Source organism: Camelus bactrianus, chromosome 12, assembly GCF_048773025.1.
Source record: "Camelus bactrianus isolate YW-2024 breed Bactrian camel chromosome 12, ASM4877302v1, whole genome shotgun sequence".
NCBI lineage: Eukaryota > Metazoa > Chordata > Mammalia > Artiodactyla > Camelidae > Camelus > Camelus bactrianus.
Window position 1 is genome coordinate 61,047,556 of NC_133550.1, and position 14,362 is coordinate 61,061,917.

The 14,362-nt window shown below is 58.3% G+C and overlaps 1 protein-coding gene across 3 annotated transcripts in view; it reads right to left on the reverse strand.

Moving 5' to 3' along the window:
* The window catches only part of LOC105073208 (protein phosphatase 1 regulatory subunit 29), a 47,562-nt gene that overhangs the window by 8,536 nt on the left and 24,664 nt on the right, over nucleotides 1-14,362 (reverse strand). The window contains exon 3 of one of the 3 annotated variants that reach the window (XM_074375507.1): nucleotides 7,904-12,739. The exons of 1 other annotated variant lie outside the window; for it this stretch is intronic. The gene's annotated coding sequence lies outside the window, so the exon portion shown is untranslated. Of the gene's footprint in view, nucleotides 1-4,542; nucleotides 4,741-7,903; nucleotides 12,740-14,362 lie in introns of those variants that run through there. One more of the 3 variants, XM_074375510.1, reaches the window with a different exon arrangement.

Sequence of the window (14,362 nt, forward strand, 5' to 3'; positions counted from 1 at the left end):
AGCCACCCTCCAATCCAGAAAAGAATTAAGAAGCCCCAGCAAAATGCCTCCTCTCCTCCATGCCCAAAGATAAATAATTCATTTGTTGTGTAACTGCTCTTGTTCCAAAAATAATTCCCTTGACTTGGCTTCCTTGGGGGAGGGGGAGCAGAGCATGGCTGTGGGGCCCCCCAGGAAGGGGGATGCAGAGGCTGGGGTCTCCCGCAGTTGGAGGGCACAAGATGAGCTCATCCTGCAGGCAGAAGCAGAGCCCAAAGAAAGAGAGGGAGAGACTCTGGGAAGCCAGACACAGCGCTGATATCCCCTCCCGCAAGTCCTTTCCAGTAGAGGGCCCAGATCCTGCAGGGGGCCTCAGGCAGGGGAAGAAGCCAGAAGCGTCTGCAATCGTGTGACCAGAGCCCAGTATCCCCTCAATGGCTGGAGATCAGAGGACCAGAGATGGGCAGGGACCTGCCTGGAGTCACACAACCGCCTGGGCCAGGATTGAGGCTCCAGAGTCAGCAGGTCTGGAGCCCGGTCCACCCTGCCCAATTACCCAGGTGGAGCATACCACCTCTGAGTCTGTTTCTACATCTCTATAGCAGGGACCATGGCCCTGCCTGACCATCTGATGGGGGTAGAAGTAAAGTGGGCATGCTGCCCCTGCTCAAGATGCAGAGGGGCAGGAGAGGCGGTGCAGGGCTGCCAAGCCCACGGACCCTCATTTTCCAAGTGGGGAAACTGAACCCCAGTCTCAGGGGGACTTGCCTCGGTCACCCAGCAAGCTAGACACAGCCACTCATCCAGATCAGTCTCGAGCTTACACCCGGTGCTCTGCTGACTGCAGGAAGGGCTCGGTCCTCCCTCCCTCCACCCTAGGCAGTGGCCAGGGATATGAAGATTAGGCCAGAGAAATCCATGTTTGGGTAAAGAAAGCCGAAGACTATCATGAGAGCCACCTCTGCCTCCTGCTCCTCCTCCTGGGAAACTCCAGGAGAGAGCGCTTTAAGAAAAAATGTTAAACCTTTGCTGTTAAAGCAAAAGCAATTTACAGTCCTGAGCCCCAGAAGGCTGGGACAGAGGCAAGGTACGTGAAGAGGGATAAAAGTCCCTAAAGAAGCCCAGGCAAGCAGCCTTTGTCGAGGTGGCAAGTGAGCAGGGCATCCAGGTGACCCCTCGGATGAAAGGCTGATGCAGCGTCAGAGGCTGTTGATGATCAAGGTCTTCAGGGGAGTCAGCCTCACACCTCCCGGTCTCCTGCACGGCCAGCTTGGGCTGAGAGGCTGGACAGTGGGCAGGGAGGGGATAACCACGAGGCTGTCAGGCAAGAAGGGTACACAGGCAGCAGAGAGCATTTTTGTCCTTGGCTGTGTCATCCAGTCTCAGGGCTGGAGTCAGGAGTCCTGGGCTCCCGTCCAATGTGGCCACTGGCTCCTAGGGGGCCTCAGGCCAGTCCTACCCCTCTCAGGGCCTCAGTTCCCCTCCTCCCCAGGCATCGAGGTTACACTGGGGGAGGCTGAGTTGCCAAGACCGCTCTGTCAGAGAATCCTCCATCTGTGCCTCCTCCGACTAGGAATGTCTGAGGATCGCATTTGTATGCAGGTGCACACACAGGTGCGTGCCGGCTCGGAGCACCGGAGCAGGGGTGTGCTGATGTGTACGAGCTGATGGGTATGCGGATGGGTATGCGGGCAGGTGTGCTTGCACACATATGTCCCTGTGCACAGGATGTGTGCCTCTGTGGCCAGCTACAGGAGTGCTCTCGAGTGAACGAGGGCGTGCCCGTGTGGAGGGTGGGAAGAGATGTATGTGGGCATCTTAAGGGAACTCAGGCACACACTTGCCTGTATGTCAGCATGTTAAGCACACGTGTGTTCTACAAGACTATGTGTGAGTATGTACGCACATGCACAATTTTAGCTGCATTGAGCGCCCCCTATCTTCAGATCTGAGTTGCTCAAACCAGAACCTGCTCAGCCAGGCTGCGGCAAAGCTGAGCTGGCCTGAGCCTCAGAAATCCCAGACCAGGCTGAGAGTGTATGAAGAAGCAGAGGGGAGGGGAGTAGGAGAAGGTGACCAGGCTGTGGGAGAAGGGTGCTGCACTAGCCCTGGCCCACCTCTTCCCTTCCCAAACAGTCCAGGGGGCACAGAGGCATACCATGGCCCTACCCCAGCCACCCTGAGCTCTGCCCACCTGGTCCCCCAAGGTGACCCTGCCCTCTCTCCTGCTCATTCTGGTCTCCAGGATGACTTGGGCCTGGGCCCAGCTCCCCCCACCCCCCATCCTCCCCCGTGACTCAGACAGAGCCGGAGGAAGCTCCCCATCACCCTGTCCTGTGTGCGTCAGCCTCCTGTCCCTGTCCCTGGGCTGCCTGCCCACCACCCATCGAGGCCTGACACAGCCAGGGAGGGGGGATAGCAAGGCCAGGAAGGCGCTGACAGCAGCACTTGGTCCCTGGCTGGGCTGCACACCCACTGGAGGTGCGGGGAGAGGTATGCCGGCTGCCCTGCTATCAGGCCCGAGGCTGAGGGTCCTGGGGGTCACGCCCTTCCCCTGCTCCCTCAGAGTGATGCTCCAGCACAGACGCTGGTGGGAGGAGCTTGGCCCTACCCCGCACACACCAGGGGAGGGGGGCAGGTGAGAGAGAGAAAGGAAGTGAGGGAGCTGCAGACAGGAGACAAGGGCTGAGGAGGAGAGAAAAGCAGAAATATGGAGACAGTTGAGCAGGGAGAGGCAGAGGAATTGAGATAAATGGAGAGGGCATATCTGACACAGAGAAATCGATCTGCAGAAAAGCACAGCAAGATGACAAATACAGGGAGTGCAAAGGAGGGGACCCAGTGCCTGCTGCCCGCTCCGCCCACCCACCTAGGGGCCAGGGAGACAGATGAGCACTGAGCCTGGCTGAGCCACCAAAATGCAGCCTGTGACCAGCCCAGAGCCGGGGTGGGGAGCAGCAGCTAGCAGCTGTTGGAAGCAGAGGCCTTTCTGGCCTGGGACCTAAACAGCACTACCCCTGGGAGGGTGGGGCCCCGCAGGGAAGCAGGCTGTGGGCCAGTGGCAGTGGCGGGTTGGCCCGGGTGCCAGGGCTTGTTGGACAAAGAGCTGCGCTCCCAGCTGACCTGCCCTGAAAGGACCCCTCCCCCCAACGCCCACCCCCACCCCAACTCAGCCCCTTTGCAACAAGGGTCCTTCTCCCGCCACCACAGCGAGAAGGAACGCGGTGCAGTGGAGGGGCAGCATGCTGTTGAGGGGTCTTGGGGCAGGCCCCCAGCTGAGCTGGCTACACACTGCACGATGCCCGCTCTCGCGGGGACACCCCTGGAAGGAGAGGAGGGAGAAGGGTCGGCGAGACCCTACAGGTCTGAGGGGCAGAGCTGAGTTGGTGGGGGGTTCTGTTCAGAGCTGGGCATGGCCACGGAATGTCTGAGTCACTCTGGACAAAGACTTCCTCTCGCTGGGCCTCAGCACCTGCCTCCCGAAGTCATCGGTTGACCCAGTTGGATTCCGTGCCCTTCTCCAGGTGCCACGAGGTTCAGGGCCCCTCCATGGACTCAGAATCCCGGGGCCTCAGAGCAGCAGGGATGAGAAGCCCCAGCTCTGCCCAATGCCAGCCACCGTCAGAGGAGGAACTGAGGCCAGGACCAGGGAAGCGACCTGTTCAGCTAGTGGGAGGTTAGCCCAGGACCCAGGGGGGCAGCGACAGACCCTCATCTGCCAACCTCGAATCCCCTCTGGGAGCTCACTGCCCCCAGACCTGGGCTCCCCACTCAGCTAACCCAGGACACCCAGGTTTTTATCATTTCCTCACAACCTTCATCACCTAAGATTAGGGTTCCCCTGGACTCAGGCTCCCTGAGCCCCTGGGCCACATCCCCCAGACCCCTCCACTGCAGGCTGACCATTCCGCTCCCCAGGCAGAGGGGAGCCTTGGCCTCTCCGCTCCAGGCTGGGGGGCTGTGAGGTTCAGAGGGTCATGGGGCTGCCTGCCCTGCCTGGGCTCGGCGAGCAGACGGACAGGAGGTCCACCTACGCGGTCCCTGGCAGAGGGCAGAAGGGGCAGGGGATGGGGGAGCGGGAGTCAGCCGGGAAGACGCCGGACCAACTGCCAGCTCTGAGACCTTGGGCAAGTTGCAGGCCCCTCCAAACGTCAGTTTCTCCACCTGTGTGGCAAGGTTGGTGCCTCCCATCTCCTCAGGCTCTCACGGAACCCCAGGACACGGTGGAGACAAACATGCCGCACACAGGGCAGGGGGCCCAGTGAATACAGGGCTCCTGCTCCTGAGACCACACTCTGAGGGACTGTTGGTGAGGCCTGTGAGCAGGTGGGGAGATGCTATCCGTTATTCTGACCTCCCAGGAGCAGGGACGTGAGGCTCAGCCAGGGAAATCTCATTTGCAGCAGCTGATCAGCCCTGGCACGGGCTCCTTCCTGGGCCAGCCAGGCCAAGGCTCCCCGAGGTGTCATTGTTACAGTCCGTGTCAATGCCATTACCCAGGATTAGGAGGACCAAGGACTCCTGGGGCCCAGCCAGAACTCGCGGGGCGGGCAGCCACCTCACCTCTCCTGCTGGAAGCGTAGCACGAGGCCAGGGGGCCCAGAGATGGGCTGCCACCATTCCACCCTCGGGGACAAAGCTTGCCACCCCTCTGGGAACTGGATACTGGGCCTTGTCGCTGCCTCCACCTCACCAGGGCTCCTCAGGCAGGCTGCTCTGGGCCTCAGCTCCTCATCTGTAAAACGGGATAATATACCTTCGCAATTGAACTACTGTTTGGTAAGTGAACCGTTTGGATTCCAGGTGCAGAGCCCCAGCTGCAGGGCAGAGAGAAGCAGCACGGCTGTTGGGAGGCAAATCCTTGGATTGAATGCTGAGCTGTGTGACACATTAATTAACCTCTCGGGGCTTCAGTCTCCTTGTCCATAAGATAGTCACAGCTACCCCTTACCCAATGGCTCATTTGTGTCTGACATTTCACATTCCTTGAATCTTGTATCAGCCCTGCATGGCTGGTGCTGTTGGCTTCATTTCACAGGTGAGAAAACTGAGGCCCCCTCCTTCCCTAGCTTTCCCCAAACAGCTGGGTCCATTGCAGGGACTGGACATGCACAGGCCATCTTGTGGGTTTCTTGCCTCTTGGATAGACACCTCCCTCCCTATCAGAAAAGTGTGCAAGTGTGGACTGTCCACAAACCAAGAGAGACTTCAACTTCTCCATCAATCAGGAAATACTCAGTCCAGGCCAGCTAAGCTCCTCAAATATCCCCAGGTACACTCCCACCTCAGGACCTTTGCACATGCTGTTCTAGCCGCTCAGATTGCTCATTCCCCAATATCTGTACAACTCACAACCTGATTTCAGGTCTCTTGTATAACTGCTCCCCTAAACCCACCTTCCTTGAAACCAAATCTGAGATAACTCACTGGTCACTCAACTCAGGCTTTGGTCTATTCAGAGTCCTCAACAATACGAGATGTCATTTACTCCTTATCGCCCCCTCCTTGTCCCTATCAGAAAATCAAAGTAGGCTTTATCTGGTTCAAAACTGTAACCTCCATGCCTGCAACAGGGTCAGGCATGTTGCAGGTGCTCAAAACATGATATGTGAAATAAGAGCTCAGGGCTGGGGCTGGGGCTGGGGATGGGGGACAGAGGGAGATCCTGGAGTCCCTGACTCCACTGAGTCAGGATTTTAAATATCAGAGGGAGGGGCCCCACTACCGATGGGGCACTCACGGTGTACAAGAAATGTGCTGAGTCTTCTTTATAGTCTCATGAAGCCCCTTATGCTTCCCATTTTTCAGATGAGGAAACTGAGGCTCAGAGGTGCAGTGATCTGCTCAAGACCACACAGCCAACAACTTGGACTGGCCTGAGCTCTTAGAACTACCAGACTTTCTAGGATCCCTGCAGATATGACTGCCTCCAACTTGCATACCTCCAGTGACAGGGATCTCAGCACCCACCTGAGGCTGCTTACTCCCTTCTTGAACAGCTCTGATTGTTGGAGATTTCTCTAACTTACAAAGCCAAACCTAGCTCCTGTACCTCTCTAGTTAACTAGTCCCAGCCTGCCACAGGCCAGACACAGCCAGTCTGGAGCCACTGAGGCCAACAGCCCACCTCAAAGGTCTTGTTAATATTTGTTTAGCTGTTATCTCGTGCCCTTGCAAGCCGTGTATCCAGGCTAAACAGCCTCATGTGCCTACTGCTCTTCCTGCGCCACGGTGTCAAGTCCCACACTTTTGGGTCTGGCTGCCCTGGGTCATGCTTGCTGTCAAGGTCCCTCCTAAAATGTGTCACCCAGAGCGGAGCCTCAGTGCCAACGTGGTCTGAGCAGTGATGGGCACCAGGGTCCCTCTGCCTCCTACGTTTTGGCGCCACACCTCTGTTAGAGCCGCGCAAATGTGCACTGCCCCATGTCCTCACCTTGTCCTAGATGTCAACCGAGGCCCCAGGCCTCTTCGCAATCCTGCCAGGCCGCCCCGATGCTCTCAAAACGTCCTCGGGCAGCCCTGGGCAGTATCTGTTTGGGTTTCACCCCAGGTGCCGGGTTTCCGTCCACTCCCATTCAATCATGTCTTGTTAGTCTCAGCACTTCGTGCCAGCTGCTCCACATCTCGGGGGAGCTGGCTCCTGCCCCCTGATACCGTGGCACCCGCTCCTGGCTCTGTGCCATCCTCTGCTGGGTGAGCAGGCCACGGCTGACTCCATGTCGCGGGGAAATGGGGACCAGGCCTGCAGCTCACCCCGGGGAAGGTGGGGCATGCTGTCCAACCAGCCACACACTCCCCTACGCTCCTTACACATCCGCATGTATCTACAACACTCCCACTGTGTGCCTATCACGGGCACCACAACAGACAGACACACCCTGCCTTCACGAGTTCCAACTCACCCAAAAGAGCTTAATAAGAGCAGCGCCGCATCAGCAGCAGGAACAGCTGACAGTTACTGGGGGCTAATTGGGTCGGCAAGGCCTCGTTGTACTGAGCAACCATCTCCAAGCCCAGTAACCCTGGCCAGAGAGGGGGCTGGGCTGGTCTGCTGTGCCACGAGCTGTTACGACACACTGATGGCTGGCGCACTGTGTGACCTCGGGCAGGTCAGCGCCTTACTCCTCTGGGCTCAGTTTCCTCCCCTGTTTAGGGGGTCAGCAGCAGGACACCTGTCTCTCTGGTTTACTGGGGCCACCTCCAAGCCCTCTGTAACTGTTCACTGTGTCATCTCCCATGAACTCAACTGGTACCTGGGTCTCCCCTGCTCCCAGGGGCATTACATCTGTCCTTGGCACCTGTGCCGTGTCCAGGCCTCAATGGAAGAAGGTAGGCAGGAGGAGGAGGATGGAAGGGCTTTTACCAAAAGGTCTTGGCTTTGGGAAGCCACCCAGCAGCCTGGCAGGGGTGGCCCAGACACTGGTTCCGTTGGCAGCTCTTCACAGGTGGCCCACTCACACAGCCCACTCCCTGGTACCCACTACCCGGCCCTAAGTAGCCCAGCATCCACCCCACCCACCACCAGGCACTTTGCAGAGCACGTGAGCCTCCTGCTCACAGCCAAGGATGACTTGTATTAAAAGTCCACCTCCTAGTCCCGCCCCAGGGTCATCCCTGGCTTTCCAGAATCCTTCATGCTATTCCAGGGACTGCCTCCTCCATCTGGCCCCTGACTACCCACCCTGACCCCTGCCTCCCCACCTTGCCCTTCACCACCCCCCACCTGACCCCTGCCTTCCCACCTGGTCCCTGCCTCCCCCCACAGCTGGCCCCTGCCTCCCCCCACACCTGACCCCTGCCTCCCCACCTGGCCCTTGCCTCCCCCACCTGGCCTTGCCTCCCCCACGTGATCCCTGCTGGCCTCTTGGCCTCGGCTCCGGCAAACCCCAGGCCCCGCTCAGCTGCAGCCCCGGGCACTACTCACCAGTCTCCACTCTTTCACCAGTGCCTGCGCACACGTGGCTGCCTCTGCCTGCATGGCCTCCATTCATTCATTCAATAAACATTTATGGAGCACCTACTATGTACCAGGCGCCGGCTAGGCCCGCCCTCCCGGCTCTGCCTCCTCCTCCAGGGCCCCAAGGGGTGAACATTTCCCTGCCTTCCAACACCCTCAGGGCTGTCCCAAGGCGGGGTGGCGCATCTGGAGCCCGTGGGGAGAAGTGGAGGCTCCGGGTGGCGGAGAACGTAGCCCACCCGGAGGCAGCTGGCAGGGGAGGGATGGGCAGCCTGGGGCAAGACGAAAACAGAGTCACGGGCTGACCTGGGCGAGGCCTGAGTGCTTTTCCTGTGAACTCACTTAATCCTCTGCATAACCTCGGGAGTCGGTACTGCTGTTACTCCCACTTTACAGAGGAGGAAACTGAGGTTTCACAACCACTACACACTGGCCTGGACCCTCCATGGCACTGGGCTGTGGGATCTTGTTTCATCTGGACAATGGTTTAAAATTTTTTTTCAATTAGTTGCCAAGGTTGAAAACTTGGGAGATTTTATTTTTTTAATCCTCATTTCCAGAATCCACTGAAAAACCCGGAAGACCTGGCTGCCCAGGCTCTGCAGCCCTGCGGAGACAGAACGGGTGGGGCCAGCCCGGGTGGGCCTACCCTCCTCCCTGCCCCTCTGGCTGAGGTTGCCACTGACCCCCGGGCACTGGGGTTTGTGAGGCCAGCCACAGAGGGAACCCCAGGGTGGGGACGATTAGAATCCCAGCCTGTGGGGGAGACCTCAAGGGTGCCACAGCCCCTGCCTCCCTGGTTCTGTGGTTCTGGGTGGTTTTTTTTTTTTTTGGTATAGGGGAGGGTCTCTGATTATGAATCTGGGCCTCAAGAGTTCTACAATATATCTACAATTCCTTGATCCAAAAAATGGGCTGCGTGATAGCCTCTGTGTCACCAATTCTACAGGATTTCTGGCTGCCCTGACCCATCCCACACCCCTGCTTCCAAGCAGGCCCACTGGAGTGGGGACCCCCAAGCAGGAGAGCACCCATACAGCCCTCCAGGCCTGCCTGTCACCCTGTGGGGCCCCTGGCTCTCCAACGATGCTGCTTGGGTTCTAGGTCAAGTCTGGGGCTCCTGTTAGGGTGTGAGGGTTACTCACTCCCAAGTATGATTCCTACTCAGTAAAACACTGCCAGCCAGCCTGGGCCGAGGTTCTGGACAAGGCCGCTGTGGACACCAGGAGGCCTGAGGCCTCAGCTGCTGAAGTGACACCCCAGAGCAGGGCCTGTAGCAAAGGACTCTGGGGTTTCTGGAATGGGCTCTTGCTCCCATCCCTCTCCCCACAGACCTCGGGTTCCCCTCACTCTGCTCACCTGGGGCTCCTGCCCAGCCTCCCCACCACTTCTCCCAGGGCCCGGCACCCAGGGTCCACAGCCAGCCATGGCCAGGCTGAGACCCCTCCCCGGGCTGTAGCCCATCACAAGCCCGAACCAGGCAGGAGCGTGGGGTCCCTCTCTCGGCCCTGAGACTAGCTGCTCTGGTGCGGGTGGGTAGGGAGGTCTGCGGGGGCCTGCAGCTGTGGCATCAGAGAACAAGGAAGCTCTGTTTGTGCAAGAGGAGCCCCGGAAATGCCCAGGGGAGGGCCACCCTGTGGACTGCCGGCTGCGCAAAGACCACGGCCTGGGACACGTGGCCACCAAGTTCGTGTGGCAAACCCATGGAGATTGGCCCTCCCTAGCATCGTCCTGGAAGGACAGGCCACATTCAGCTCAAATCCCAGCTCTGCCACTGGACAAAGAGCATGGCCTTGGCAAGCTACTTTTTTCCTCTGAGTCTCAGTCTCCTCTTCTGTAAAATGGGACTAGAAAGGCACTACCTCCGAGGGTGGTAGGATGAAATCTACAGAGCAGGGTCTGGCACACAGTAAGTGCTCAATAAAGCTAGCTGCCTCTAGAAGGGTGATGGTGGCCTGGCTCACAGGCGTGGCACAGTGCCAGGCACACAGCTGGTCCTTGTCACCCACTGCCGCAACCTTGGCAGCGAGGAATGGTCGAGGCCCAAACCCTGCCAGCGTCGGCCTTCCTGCCTGTCCCTGCCCCCTCTCATATGTAGGTCCAGCCCCCCCAAAGGCCTGCCCCCACCCCTGCCTTCAGCTTGTTCCCCAGCCTCGGTTTCTCTCCCATTGCCAGAGCACAATGGCTGTTATAATTAACGGATTATCTCAGTGCGACAGCTGTGGTCCTTTGAAAATTGGGTTGAATAACAAGAACCCGGCGTATGGTAATTTCTTTTCATCTCCTGCTCCCTCTTTCTCTCTCCCTCACTTCAGCCTGGTTATGCATGCAAATATTTTTTCCCCTTTCCCTCCTTCCCAAACACCTTCCTCCTCGGTGGCCTCCTCCTCAGGGCAGCAAGGGGACAGACTACAGTTCTGCCTTCCGGTGAAAGGAAGGTGAGAACTGACCCTCCTGGGCCCCATCCTGTGAGCCTGGCACTAGGCCAAGTGCCTGACACATGTGACTTCTGTCATCTCCCTGCAGACCTAAGTCCCTACACCTCGACATCCCGCCTACCTGCCGGGCCACTCCCCTTGGGCTCCTCGCAGTGACCTTCCCTGAGGTCCTGGAGCCGGCTCTCTGCTCTTCCCAAACCTGCTTCCCCACCGCTCCTCCCACCCCAACCCCGCATCTCTGCTCCTCCCAAGGCTTCTGTTCCCAGCTTGGTGCTGACCACCACCTCCCAGCTGCCTTTCAAACCCCTCCCTGGTGCCTGAAACTCCACCTGTCCTTGTCCACGACGGGACACACCTCCCACTGCTCACCCACTCCCCAGCCTCGCTTCTCTCCCCATTCCCTGAGTTAGCTAGAAGCATCCACGGTGGCCCACACTTGGAAGGTCTCCTGCCCTGCTGCCCTCCTCCTACTGCTCCTGCCCTGCTCCAGCCTCCTTCCTCACCCAAAATGAATCTCTCAATCAGCATCCTCACTGCCCCCTACACCCGGCAGAGGAGGAGCACTCTAAACCATAAATCTGAACATGGCACTCCCCTGCTCAAAAGCCTTCACTGGCTCCCTACTGATCAGGAAAATTTCCAACAGCGGGCATCTGAAGCCCAGCCCCTGGGGTCCTGCAAAGCTGGTTCCTGCTTTCCTCTCCTGCCCTCCTGCCTCCCCCGATTCCACCACCAATTAAAATGCTCTGGTTGGGGTCCCTCCTGTGGGTTCCCACATACCCCTGAACTTCTTCTATCACAACTGGAATCATAACTTCTGCTTATACTCCTGAACTGAGTTCTCCAAGAAAGGGCCCAATTCTCCATCAGAGCCCAGCCCCGGTCACCCAGAAGGTGCTGAATATATATCTGATAATGGCTAAATGAAAGAGGTCTGCTCTCTTTATAGGTAAGGAAACCGAGTCTCAGAGTAATTAATGACTTGCTCAAGATCACACTGTTTGTGCAAGACAAAACCAGGATTTGAACCCAGGTCTGTGATTCCAATGCCAGTCCTTTCCACTCCCTGGGGAGGGCTGTGGGGGTCAGCTTGTGCACAGATCTTAGGGGATCCGAACCTCCCTCCAGCCTCAGCTGGATGATAAGAAGATGGGGCTCCCTGCCCAGGCTGTCTCTGCCTCAACCTGGGACCAGCCATATGACTCCTAGGGCCTCTGCTCATCTGTAAAGTGGGAAGGAGCCCCACCTCACCCCCATCTCAGAGGGTTGCAGTGGGGGCAGAAATTCAGGTCTTGGAGGAAGCTGGTCCTTCTAGCGATATCTGAGGGTTTGCCCAACCTCACCTCCAAACTCAGCTGCACTGCCATTAGCAGGCACTCCTCAGAGCCTGGGGGTTCATAGGACAGCGGGTGTCACAGAGGACAGGGACTCCCAAAATGAGAGCTAGTGGGAGGAGCATGGAGGAGCTGGGGGTCAGATCATGACCTTGGGCAAAAGCCCCAGTGTCCTCATCTGTGAATCGAGCCCAGTAACATCCACTTTCTGGGGTTACAATTGGGCACTAATGGGTAAGTGTCTAGCACGGTGCAGGCACAACCACGGCCACGGGTTCTATGGGAACGTGACCCTCAGGTGTAACCCAGGGAGAGAGGGGAGGTGAAAGGGGCAGCACAAATCAGGACCACTGTTCCTGACTCTCCATCCTCAACAGCCCACAGAGTAGAGCTCACACCCTGACATGCAGCCCTCGGTCCCTCCCTCCCTCTCTGAACTCATACCCTAAGACATCCTTTCACAACCTACAGAGTTGAAGGGATGCCCATGGGCATGTCCTCTGGACCTTTGCTCATGCTATTCTTGAGCCTGGGGTATCACTTCCACCTTCCCCACCCCCTGCAGCCCAGATTGCATGCCTCCCCCTCCAAGAAGCCTTCAGAGATTACCTCTCCAAAAGGAGAGCAATGGCCTCCCTACTCTGCCCCCATGCCCTGATCCCATTCCCATGGACTTCTGGAAGGATCCTCAAGACTGTCTAACTCCCACTTCCCCTCCCCTCATTTTACAGACAGGGAAACTGAGGCACAAACGAGGGACAGAAGCTCTTTAGGGATGTGCTTGAACAAAGGTATCTCCACTGCTTCCAACCCTACAGGCAGCTTCTCTCCTGGAGCTGAGCTGTCGTCGTTCAGCACTTGCCTAGTCTTCTCTATGGCCCCCACCCCACCCCGGAGCTACCTGAGGACAGGACTCCATCTTCCTCTCTGCGCCCCCACCCCCATGCCTAGCCTAAGGCCTGGCGCATAGTAGGCACTCAGTAAATGTCTGTTGAATTGAATTGCGCTCAGGGCGGCCAGTCGTCTCTGCTCTGTAAGAGAAGCATAGAGTTAGTGGAGCCGTTCCCATGGCGATGGGGGTGGGAACCAAGCTGGTGGCTTAGGAGGTGGCCTGCCCCAAGGACCCCGAGGGCCCTGGAAAGGAGGTGGGCTCTGGGAAGCTGGAATATTCGGACTTAGTTCAGTCCGAATTCAGCCCCAGCAGGCGGCATGGCCCTGGCAAGTCACACCACCCTTAGGGCCTCGGTGGCCTCATCTGTCCAATGGAGATGACACTCCAGTCCCTAGAGGCTCTGAGGACCGCTTGTGATGAGGAGCAGAAGAGACGTGAGGAGGGTGAACAGCGACCCCAGCTCACAAGCATTGATGCTCAGGGCCTGAAACAAAGGCAGGCGGGAATCACGGCCAGTTCTACAGATGGGGAGACTGAGGCTCAGAGAAGGGGGAGGCTTGCCTGAGGCCACACAGCCCATGCGCTCAATCCCATGCTGTACAAAGAGTCTTCCTGCAGAGCTGGAGGGAAGCGAGGCATGATAACAAACCCAAGCAAAGACATCGACCCCCACAAAGGGCCTGAGACCGGGCCCAGGCTGGCGAACGCTGTCCAGGCGCAGGGCCCAGCGTGAGCCCCAGGGCTGTGAAGGGAAAGGTGAGAAGCCACATTCTCCCCATCTCCCCGAGGATGAGCTCTGATTCCACAGCCCCCAGAGGGTTCAAAGCCATCCTCAGATCCAGAGGCTGCAAAGGCCTGGGCAGGCCCTGGTGTTAATATAGATCAGCAGAGACTATAAATACACAGCCAGGCCGGGCCCTACAGGGCCAAGCCAGAGGAGCAGCCCAGCAGGGGCTCTGACCCCAGCCCCGCCCCAGAGCCCCCTCCCCTCGGGTCTCAGTTTCCTCCTCTGTCAGCAGCAGGCTACACATGGTGATGACGGCTCAGGTCCCTTAACAACAACCTGCAGCTCCGTGACCCTGCCAGGCCGGCAGGGGGGCCTTGGGGCCCCGGGCTGGAGACCCAGGGAGGAACAAAACAGAATGCAAGATGGGCTGCCCTGGTCCACCTGGGACAACCAAGGGAGGGCTTGGCTGGGCCTCTGCTCCCTGGCCCGGAGCCCAGGAGAGGCAGGGAAAGGGGCCTAGATGCCAGCCATTCACTCACTCACTCCGTCATTCACTCCAAAAGCCATTCTTAGGATCTCCTGCTGGCAGCTGAGGACTCACAGCCAAAAGACACGGCCTCAGGTGGAAGCTGCGGTGGGGAAGACAGCAAGATAAACAGGCACCTCTCCTCTGACCCACATCCGGTAGAGACCGTCCTCTGGCTCCAGTGTCCTACCCCAGCTCGCACCCCTGGACGCTCGTTTCACACCTGCCTTCTCCCTGGACCAGGACCTCATCAAAGACAGGGACGAGGAGGGCGATCTCACTCACCCAGAAGCCCAGGGCACAACACGGCACCCAGGAGGGGCTCAAGAAATCCAAACATGTTCATGGGCTGAAAGGATGAATAAGACGCCTGTACACAGGATGGGAAGCAGGCCCCGGGGAGGTGGGGGAGCAGGAGGGAGCCCACACACTTAATACACAACTCGCCCACTCGAAGGATGAGGAAACTGAGGCAGAGAGAGGCCAGGGGAGGTGCCCAATGACCCAAA